The sequence below is a fragment of the Pongo abelii genome, chromosome Y (genome assembly GCF_028885655.2).
Source record: "Pongo abelii isolate AG06213 chromosome Y, NHGRI_mPonAbe1-v2.0_pri, whole genome shotgun sequence".
Classification (NCBI taxonomy): domain Eukaryota; kingdom Metazoa; phylum Chordata; class Mammalia; order Primates; family Hominidae; genus Pongo; species Pongo abelii.
The window spans coordinates 47,832,469-47,840,756 of NC_072009.2; positions in this window are offsets into that span (position 1 = coordinate 47,832,469).

An 8,288-nucleotide genomic window follows, 5' to 3' on the forward strand; every position below is an offset into this window, starting at 1 on the left:
TCCTATAAGGTAGATTCTCTTGTTAGTCCCATTTTACAGTGAGGTAACCAAGTTTAAGAGAAGCTAAGCAGCCTCTACAAATTTATACAGTAAAGAAAGCTAGCATTTAAATCCAGGCCTGCGTGACCCTAAAATCTGTTCTACAGAGTTGGCTGGCAAACAGGTAAGCAGGATGCTCCTAGGAGGATGGTAACAGTGATTGGTGATCCATGACATGTGGGATCCACTGAAACTCGGGGCTACAGTTTGCCTAATCAGCCCTATTTTCTGAGCTATCGTTAGGGACAATTTTCATTTTCTCTGATGCTTCATTTCCTTGCAGCTTCTGAAAGCTGCTGATTTGCTCAGATTAAGACCAGCTTCTGTGCATTTCACATCTCAGATTGTTGTGTACGTGCTCAAGTGTATGGAGGAACCATAAACAGTCCAGAAGGAGGCCCTGGCATACTATGTAAAGTTTTTGCCACATTGCTGTGGGAGGAATCTGTCTTTCTTGAGCGAACACTTGAGGTTATGTGACTGCAAGATTCCACATGTGCATTTCAACATCAGGTCATGACGGGCAACTTGTTTTGTGATGAATAGCACTATAAGTAGAATATATTCTATAGACAAGAGATTCTTAGCCAGGGTTGCATGGCACGGCTTCAGAGGCTCTGGGAACATTCTGTATGTGTGTGTGCATTTTCCTGGAGAGAGAGCTCCTAATTTTTATAATATTCTCAAAGGACTTCATGACTCAAAAAAATCATTAAAAAGCCATTGTTCCCTGGACAGGTGCAGTGGCTTATGCCTGTAATCCCAGCACTTTGCAAGGCCGAGAAGGTCCATTCACTTGAGACCAGACTGGCCAAAATAGTGAAACCCCATCTCTACTAAAAATACAATTGCTGGATGTGGTGGCACCTGCATGTAATCCCAGCTACTCACAGGCCTGAGGCAGGAGAATTGCTGGAACCCGGGAGGTGGAGGTTGAAGTGAGCAGAGTTCAGGGCTCCCATCTGCTTTTGCAGAATCAGAAAATGTGATAGCTGCAAGGGTTGAGGGGACAGCACAGATGACTGAAAGCGGGGGCCAAAGGCTGGAGGGACAATAGCTCACCCTGGAATGTTTCCAAATTTGGTGGAGATGACTCAGGAAACAAGTTCACTCTGAAAATGTCACAGAATTCAGTGTTATTGCTTCTTTGAAAGGTGAGTGGTTTGTGGTTTTTCCTCAACACTCATTCATATACTTCTAGAAAGTGCCATTTAGTTTCTTACAATTTATATATATCTGGTTTCGCTGCATCTGGAGAGATTCAGGACAGTTCTTGTTAACGAGGAGTCCCAGGGTGGAGCTATAATGCACTCTCCATTGTGGACCCTAATAACTTGAGACAGGTCTCAGTGAATTTATAAAATATATTTGGCCAAGTTTGAGGACACATGCCCATGACACAGATTCAGGAGGTTCTGAGGACATGTGCTGAAAGTCATCAGAACAGTTTAGTTTTATACATTTTAGGAACACAGGAGACATCAATCAATGTGTGCAAGATTAACATTGGTTTTGTCTGCAAAGGCAGGACAACTTGAAGCAAAAGCGGGAATTCTCAAAGCGAGGAGGGGACTTCCAGGTCATAGGTAGTTGAGAAACAAATGGTTTCAATGACAAAAATACTTATGATTGACTGCAGAACTGGAGGCAAAATCTTCATATTTGTATTAGTTCTCCTTGTTCATACTACAATTTTTGGAGGGATTTCAAAAGCCTTAGGTGCACATTGCACATGTGGAAGATTTGTATCACAGCTGAGCAAACTCAAGTTAAGAAACCTCAATCTTTTAAAAGTAGATTATATGCAAACCTGTCCAACATTTGCCTCACAGAGAAAAACTGTCTTTTTTTTATTGGTTGAGTAATTTATCTGCCATTCACCTGAAAAGAAAAATTACTACCTTTTTCCCAGGCTATTTCTGTACAAAAATATTTGAAAAATAACCTGGAAAAGGACAGATATGTGACATAAAAAATAACAAAACAACAAACTCTAAAAGACTTTTGGAGACTTATATCTCAGCAGCGTGCATCCATTCCATTAAATATTACAGTAAGCAATCTTCTGATGTAAAAGATCCAATGAAGATTTTCGAAATGAAGACTAACTTTGGTTGTTTTGTGTTGTGAGATTGTTAAGGATTGTAAGAGACAGGAATAAATACAATTACCAAGGAGTATAGGGACATTAGAGAAATGGAAGTTGTTGGATTTTTTTTTCCTTTTTTTTTTTTTTCTGATGGAGTTTCTCTGTCTTGTAGGCTGGAGTGCAATGGCGCGATCTCAGCTCACTGCAACTTCTGCCTCCCAGGTTCAATTGATTCTCCTGCATCATAGCTGGGACTACAGTCTCCTGCCACCCTGCCCAGCTAATTTTTAGTAAAGACAGAGTTTTACCATATTGGTGAGCCTGGTCTCAAACTCCTGATATCAGGTGATCCACCCGCGTTGGCCTCCCAAAATGCTGGGATTACTGGCATAAACCACTGCACCAAGTACCAGAAATAAAAGCTCTATGTGCGAATTGATGTAATTCTGGCTGGGTGAATGACAGATGAGAGGAAATGAAAATAAAACACAATTGAACATATTTAGAACACAGTGAAATTAGTTGGCTTATTGGAAATACTTAAATGACTACCAGTGTAAATAGCATATTTATTCTGAATGAATTGCTAATCTAGATTTGAGAGATAAAATCAGCATTTTTGCAACACAGAAACATAAACTGCATTTCCATATACCAACAATAAATTTGAGAGTAAATTAAGAAAACAATTATTTGCAACAACATTGAAATTATATAATGCTTAGCAATACATTTAATAAGGAAGTACAAAACTTGTACAATGAAAACTGCAAGATAAGAATATTTATGAAATAAACTAAAAAATACTTAAATAAGTGGCAAAGAATTCCATGTTCATGGACTGGAAGCCTTAATAAAGTTAAAATGACAATATTAGCCAAAGTAGTGTTACAGAGCTACTGTAATCCCAATTTTTTATTTTTCCCAACTTTTCTTCTGCCAAAACCAAACAGCCCATTCTAAAATTCATATGAAATTTGAAGGTGCTCTGAATATCCAAAATAATCTTGAAAAAAAGGACAAAGCTAGGTGGCTCACATTTTAAACTTCAGAACATAAAAAGTTGCTATAATTAAGAGTTTGATACTGGCTTAAAAGCAATGATAGAGAGAAAATTAATAAAATAGAAAACTCCAAAAAAAAGTACCTTGCATAAATTGTTGATTGTCTTTTGACAAGGGTGCCTAAACCATTATGTAAAGGAAATGACAGTTTGTTCAACAAGTGGTGCTGGGAAAACAAGTCCAAATTTAAACCAGTAAGTTTAAATCTTTATCATGTTTTATGTAAAAACTTAAATAAAAATCGATTCAAGACATAAAAATGACTGTTAAAACTTTAGTGGTTTCTGATGGTTGTTTTTATTTATCTGGGGTCAGTACTACCATGAACAACTTTATACACACAATGTACAAAACTTAGAAGAGATAGATGCATTCCTAGACACACACACCCTCCCAAGACTAAGCTAGGAAGACATTGATTTTCTAAACAGACCAATAACGAGTTCTGAAATTGAATCAGTAATACATAGCTTGTAAATCAAAAAGAGCCCTGGACCTTATAAATTTACAGCCAAATTCTACCAAATGTGCAAAGAACAGCTGGTACAATTCCTACAGAAACTATCCCCAAAAAGTGAGGAGAATTTACCCCCAACTCATTCTATGAGGCCAGCATTATCTTGACATGAAAACCTGGCAGAGACACAACAAGTGTAAGAAAATTTAGGCCAATGTTCTTGATGAACATCAACACAAAAGTTCTGAACAAAATATTTGTAAACTGAATCCAGCAGCACATCAAAAAGATAGTTATCATGGTCAAGTAAGCTGCCTCCTTAAGATGCAAGTTTGGCTCAGCGTATGCAAATCAGTCAATGTAATTCATCACATAGGCAGAATTAAAAAGAAAACATGATTATCCCAATAGATGCAGAAAATAATAGGAGCCATCTATAACAAACCCACAGCCAACATTCTGCTGAATGGTCAGAAGCTGGGAACATTCCCTTTGAAAACCAGTACAAGGCAAGAATGCCCTCTCTCACCATTTCTATTCAACATGGTATTGGAAGTCCTGACCAGAGCAATCACGCAACAGAAAAAAAATAAAGAGCATCCAAATAGGAAAAGAGAAAGTCAAACTATCTCTGTTGGCAGATAACAGGATTCTATATCTAGAAAACCCTGTAGTTACAACTCTAAAACTTCTTTAGTCAATGAACAACTTCAGCAAAGTTTCAAGATACAAAATCAATGTGCAAAAATCCCTAGCATTTCTCTCCACCAAAGATAGCAATACTGACAACCAAATCAGAAAGGTCATCTCATTCACAATTGCCACAAAAATAATAAAATATCAAGTAATACAACTAACCAGGGAGGTGAAAGAGCTCTACAATGGGAATTGCAAAACACTGCTTAGAGAAATCAGAGAAGACACAAACAAATGGAAAGACATCCCATGCTTACGGATAGGAAGATCCAATATGCCTAAAATGGCTATACTGGGCAAAGTAATTTACAGATTCGATGCTATTCCTTTCAATTACCAATGAAATTATTTACAGAGCTAGACCAAACTACTTTAAATTTCATATAAAACCAAAATGCCGGGAGTGGTGGCTCATGCCTGTAATCCGAACACTTTGGAAGGCCAAGGCAGGTGGATCGTGAGGTCAGATTAAGACCATCCTGGCTAACATGGTGAAACACCGTCTCTACTAAACATACAAAATATTACCAGGTATAGTGGCAGGCACCTGTAGTTCCAGGGACTTGGGAGGCTGAGGCAGGAGAATGGCGTGAACCCAGGAGGTGGAAACAAATACTGAAACAAATACAGGCACATAGAGAAATGGAGCAGAATAGACAACCCAGAAATAAGGCTCCATATCTGTGACCATGTGATAATTGACAAAGCTGACAAAAACAAGCAATAAGAAAAAGATTTCTTAATAAATAAATTGTGCTTGGATAACTGCTTAGCCAAATGTGGAAGACTGAAGCCAGACCGCATCTTTACACCATATACAATTAATTAATTAATTAATTAATTAATTAATTAATTCAATATTGATTGAAGACTTAAATATAAAACCAAAAAGTATAAAACCCTAGAGGACAATCCAGACAATACAATCCTGGGCATAGAAACATGCAAAAATTTCATGATAAAAACACCAAAAGCAATAGTAAGAAAAGCAAACATTGACAAGTAAGATATAATTAAACTAAAGAGCTTTTGCATAGCAGAAAATAAAACTATCAACGGAGTAAACAGAGAATCTAGTGAGTGGAAGAAAACATTTGCAAATTATGCATCTGAAAAAGATCTACTATTCCAGCATCTGTAAGGAACTTAAATTTACAATAAAAGAAACCTCATTAAAAATGGGCAAAAGACATGAATAGACCCTTTTCAAAAGAAGACATACATATCGCCAACAAGTGTGTGAATAAAACCTCAGCATCACTGATCATTAGAGAAATGAAAATTTAAATCACAATGAGACGGCCAGGTTTGGGGGCTCAAGCTTGTAATCCCAACATTTTGGAAGACTGAGGCAGGCAGATGATGACGTCAAGAGATCGAGACCATCTTGGCCAACATGGTGAATCCCTGTTTCTACTAAAAATACAAAAATTATTTGGGTGTGGTGGCATGCACCTGTTGTCACAGCTGTTCAGAAGGCTGAGGCAAGAGAATCGCTTGAACCTAGGAAATAGAGATTGCAGTGAGCTGAGATCATGCCACTGCACTCCAGCCTGGTCACAGAGTGAGACTCCATGTCAAAAAAGAGAGGAAAAAAAAAAAAGAAGACAGAAAGAAACCACAATGAGATGTCATCTCACACTAGTCAGAATGGCTATAGTTAAAGAGTCAAACAATAAATGTGGGCGAGGTTGTAGAGAAAAGGGAACTTATACACTGTTGGTGCAAGTGTAAATTTGTTCAACCATTATGGAAAGCAGTTTGGCAACTCCTCAAAGAGCTAACAGCAGAACTACCATTCAATAGTTCTGCTTGCAATTCCACTACTGCATGTAATCCCAGAGAAATAGAAATTATTGTAACATAAAAACACATACATGCAAATGTTCATTGCAGCCCTATTCACAATAGCAAAGACACGGAATCAATCTAAATACTATCAGTAACAGATTAGATTAAGACAAGGTGCCACATACACATTATGGAATACTATGCAGCCATAAAATAAACAGATTATGTCTTTTGTGGCAACATGGAAGTAGCTGGGGGGTATTATCCTTAGCAAACTAACACAGGAACAGAAAACCAAATACCGCATGTTCACTTAGGAACTAAATAAGAATTTAGGAACTAAAAGAGGAAAACAACAGACATTGGGGTCCATTTGAAATTAGAGGGTGGGGGGAGGGAGAGAAACAGAAAAGATAGCTATCAGGTACTGTTCTTAAAACCTGGTTGATGAAATCATATGTACAGTGAACCCCTGTGACATATGTTTACTATGTAACAAACCTTCACATGTACCCCCAAACCTACTGTAAAAGTTTTCAAAAGTTAAACTTTAAAATCTCTTAGGAAAAAGCATATACAAAAATCATATAACATTAAATTTGCTGATTGTTTCTTGACTGTTATGCCAAAAGTACAGGCTACAAAATGAAAAACAGATAAATTGGACTTGATTAAAATGTGAATCTTTTTTTCATATGAAAAACACACTGTTGTTCATGTTTTTTAATACCAAAAATAAAAACTCACTTCTACTAAAATTTGGTACAAAAAGCCTGAACAACAGAGTGAAAAGACAACCAGCAAATGGGAGAAAAGATTTGCAAATCATGTATCTGACTAGGTACATAAGGTGTAATATAATAAGCAGAATATATAAAGAACTTCTAAGACTCAACAACAAAACAAAACAACAACAGTATTTATAAAAAGGAAGAGGACTTGAATCTATATTGGGTCAATAAGCCTACAGAAAAATGCTCAGCATCATCACTCACGAGGGACATGCACATCAAAACCACAATAAGGTACCACGTTACATCTATTAGGGTGGCAATATAAAAACCAAAACAACAAAAATGAAAAAGACAGGTACTGGCTAGGATGTGGGTGAAGTGGAACCCTGGTGCATGGCTGGTGAGAATGGTTTATCGAGTGTGAACAATAGTTTATCAACTGTGATCAATAATTTGGCAGTATATCAGAAATTTCTACATAGAATTACTGTATGTTTCAGCAACAGGTGGAACACTTCCATATGTTTCAACTTCAGGTGTATCCAAAATAATTAAATGCAAGGACTTAATCTGCAACCTCTGCCTCTGCCTCTGATTCTTGTCCCACAGTTTCCCGAATATCTGGGACTACAAGGATGTACCACCATGCCCAGCTAATTTTTAAATTTTTAGTAGAGACAAGGTTTTGCCATGTTGCCCAGGCTGGTCTTGAACCCCTGAGCTTAAGTGATGTGCCCATCTCAGCCTCCCAAACTTTCGGGATTACAGGTGTGAGCCACCATGCCTGGCTTCTGTTATTCAATTTAAGAACACATGCACAGGTGTGTTCGGGTTTTTACATTATATTCACTTATGCACTGATACTTTCACACCTATTTTTATAGCAGCATCATTTACAGTACAAAATGTAAAAACAAATCCAGATATCTTCTAACAGATAAACAGATGAAGAAAATGTGGTATAGATACACAATGGGATATTATTTAGCCTAAACATGAATGCAATGCTGCTGGGCATGGTGGCTCATGCTTATAATCTCAGGACTTTGGGAGGCAAAGATGAGAAGATATCTTGAGCCTGGGAATTTGGGAACAGCCTGAGTAACATAGAAAAATTCCATCTCTACAAATAGTACAAAAATTTGTTGGCCTTTGTGGTGTGTACCTACATTCCCAGCCACAGGGGAGGTCCATGAGAGTCAGAAGGATCACTTGAGCCCAGGGAGGTTGAGGCAGCAGTGAGTCATGATTGCATTGCTGTGCACTCCAGTCTGGGTGAAAAAAGAGACTCCATCTCAAAAAAAAAAAAAAAATGCAATGCTCATATATGCTACAACATGGATGAAACTTGAAAACATTACAGTGTGTAAAACAAGCCAAATAGAAAAGGATAAATATTTAATGTCAAATTTTGTGTG